The sequence below is a fragment of the Bubalus kerabau genome, chromosome 1 (assembly GCF_029407905.1).
Source record: "Bubalus kerabau isolate K-KA32 ecotype Philippines breed swamp buffalo chromosome 1, PCC_UOA_SB_1v2, whole genome shotgun sequence".
NCBI lineage: Eukaryota > Metazoa > Chordata > Mammalia > Artiodactyla > Bovidae > Bubalus > Bubalus kerabau.
In genome coordinates, this window is record NC_073624.1 from 196,341,012 (window position 1) to 196,344,428 (window position 3,417).

The 3,417-nt window shown below is 33.5% G+C and overlaps 1 long non-coding RNA gene across 1 annotated transcript; it reads left to right on the forward strand.

Annotated features, from left to right (window-relative positions):
* The first annotated feature begins 801 nt into the window (after positions 1 to 801).
* Positions 802 to 2,832, forward strand: LOC129642108 (uncharacterized). Its single transcript, XR_008709538.1, has 2 exons — positions 802 to 1,493; positions 1,859 to 2,832. It is a non-coding gene; the product is annotated as an uncharacterized LOC129642108 (long non-coding RNA).
* The last annotated feature ends 585 nt before the right edge of the window (positions 2,833 to 3,417 follow it).

Consider the following 3,417-nt stretch of genomic DNA (forward strand, 5'->3'; position numbering starts at 1 on the left):
CTTTTTTTATTACCAAATATACACCTTTGTCCTCCATATATGTGCTATATCTAACCAATAATTAGCTGCTTCCCTCTCCTTTCTCTTCCCATTTTACCTCTCTTTGCAAAATTCCCAAAATATTTACTAGAAGAAAATATATTAGTGTTATCTGCTTATTTTTAGCAGCAGAAGTATGTGTTAAAAATGTATAGAAGTAGAGGATTATGAAAAATAAAGTCATATTCCTTAAAAGACTCTATTGAACAAGACATTTGAAGCAATTGATGTATGGTACCTTTTTGCTATGTGTTCTCATTTTGTTAAATACTTGACTAGGTACAACCAAGAAAAGATAAATTCAAGTAGAGTGGTGATTTAGTGACTCTAACTGGAAGTAGTCTGCAATAAAATTAAAAGAAATCTTTCTATAAAGCAGACATAATTTATATTTTGCATATGCCACAAATTTATTTTGAAGGAATCATTTTGAAAACCAAATACTCTAAAATTCAAATAATGTATGCTTTAAACCAGCTGTAATAGGAAGGAAATCCTTCCAGTCTAATTCATATACTTTCAAAACATTTGATTATAAAAGTAGCAAGTCTGTGGTAGATATTTAAAAAAATGTAGAAGCAAATAAGGGAAAAGAAAAAGAAACATAATTCCATTACTTACAATGTTTAGAAGTATTTTATTTCTCAACTGTTTCACTGTCTCTGCATGTGGGATTAAAAAGAAATAAGGAGTCATATTATCTTCACACTTTAGTAATTTCTTTGAGAAAAGTTCTTTTCCAAATGCCTACTTGGATTTTCATATGCTTCACTGGGTTCTTTGAAAACCTGATTCCTCATTCCAGAGATAGACATGGATCCACAGGGAATGCCACTGTATCATAGATATGTCAACATGCATTTTCCTAGAATTGCAAGATGCCTCTTGAAAATAGTAGCTTTGGCCAATTGATTTATGAAGGTTTAGATATTAGAAATGAACAGTATTAAAAGTAAACACAAAATTTAATGCATATTTAAGGAGAGGTAGTTGAGGGAAGGAAAGTTTCTAGAAGTTTCTGCCTTTATTAGATAGTGAGGGCAGAGTCCTTGAGAGATGGCTTAAAGCCACAGTTATCGAGGTAGTGAGGAGGACCAAATTAGATGATTGGAAGGATTTTACTTCATCTCTGTGGAGAAGAACAGAACTGTTACTTTAGCAGGTGATCATGCTTAGGAACTACCAGAGTTTGTTGACTCTCTCAGCTGGGTTTAAGTATAGTGTGAATGGGGCTTCTCAGGTGGTTCACTGGTAAAGAATCTGCCTGCAGTGCAGGAGACTGAGATTTAATCCCTAGATCAGTAAGGTCCACTGGAGGAGAGCATGGCAGCCCACTCCAGTATCTTGCCTGGAGAAACCCATGGACAGAGGAGTCTGGCAGGCTACAGTCAATGGGGTCGCAAAGAGTTGGACATAATTGAAGCTACTTAGCATGCACACACAGTGTGAACAGGGTAAGCTCTTGATTTTTGGTTTCCATTTGGGTCAGTTAGCTTTATACAGAAAAACAAATGAAACAAAATGAGATCCCCATGCTTCGGCTGCAAACAAGTCTACCCTGATGAGGTCAGTCACATTATTTAATTTTCTTTTGTAAGTGTAGTTAAAGAAATGAAAAAAGGATCACACTGACAACAACAAAAAAATTGCTTTACATAGTGGGTGGATAATGTGCTGTGAGGTCAGATTCTTAACTACTGTGGTTGGAATCCTTGTCTCAAAAAAACGTTTTTATAAGGCTGAATGATTTTATTACCACTAATAACCCTTGTGGCTCTGAATGCTACAATAATCTGGATAATCAAAATTTATGTTTTAGGATGAAAGGTGCTTATCTGCAGATGCGTGGAAGGAAATTCCTTTCTCCAACCCTCTCTGCCAACTGCACTGTGAGTGAATTAACTGCATGGAGGTTTTGACTAACATTCTGTGGAGGAAGTGGGGAGTCCCTTTCAAAGGGACATTTCACATTTTGGTGGCTGGAGACTGAATGAGGCAAGTGACTGAATAATCCCAAACTCTTCACTCAGGAAAATGGACTTCATGGAGATACCACAAAGAAAGGGAAGGTTGACCTCAAGGTGTTTGCTTCCCTCATGAGGAGTCCATTCTTCAAGCTGTTGAATTTAATTTTTTAATAAGTTTATTTTAAACTAAAAAAATTGTTTATGATGAACATTGTATTTGTTCCACTGTACAAGGGTCCTACCATTTTTAGGAGTCCCCCTTCCCCACGTTCAGCAGTATGGCTGGTTTGGGGTATTTTAAATGGGGAGTTGGGAAGAACAGAATTACAAATTTGCTGGGTTTATGAAAGGACTTTTTGTTATCATGCAGATATGTTGCTGCTGCTGCTGCTGCAAATATGAATAGATTCTATTTGTGGATTTCTGATAAATGGTTAAAGGAAAATTATTCACAACAGAGATAACTGATGAAAGTATGTGAATTTCCTCCATAACTTTTGGTGGAAGAAACACAGGTTATTTATTTTGTTTTTCTAAATCTCTTACTCACCCTATACATGAATGTGGCAAGAAACCTAAACTCATTCGATTACTACTCATCCTTGCCAAAATGGACTTGTCTTTCTATGGTCTTACACAGCTTAAGAAAAATAACCTCTAAAAAATTTGTACATATAGTATTCTATTAATATATTTATTATAAAACATATATAAAAAACAAAAAGATGTAACTAATTATTTTAAAAGTATTTTAATTTTAACATTAATGGAATAGATCTTGGTCATTATTATTGTTTATTAGTGAATAAAACTTGAGTGTGCTTTATAGTTTTGAAAATCTTCATTGTATCAGTGGTTCAAATGCTTGATCATGAGTCTATATATTTTCACACTTGGTTTTAATGAAAACTAAGCAGAAAAGGAACCTAATAAAGATAAGTAGATTCAGAGGGATAAAGTGCAAACTTGACTACATTGGTGAAATTAAAACCTTTTTTTCATATCCAATAATAGAAAGGTTTTGTTGAAATTAATCTGGAACATTTCCATTTTCCATGATGTCAGTAAGTTAATGGTCTTATGTTAACACAAAGGTGTTCTTTATTACATCTTTACTAAAGGGTTCAAATCTCATCAAACTCTGTAGATGATTTTATTTTACTTTATTTTTTTTTGTTCTCTATAAATGATTTATTTTTTAAATTTTTTAGAAAATTATCTTTCTGAGTTTTTAAAGTATAAGGTATGAAGTGGTTTTTTAAATAGATAATATGCTTGTTTAATTTTGGCAGCAAAGTCACATGTTTCCATTTCCAAACATCTGTTTTCAAAATGATCTCTCTATTGCTCGAAATTCTTTCAGAATGTAGTAATTTTTTTCACCACTTTTAAGATGTCACCTTTACCATGA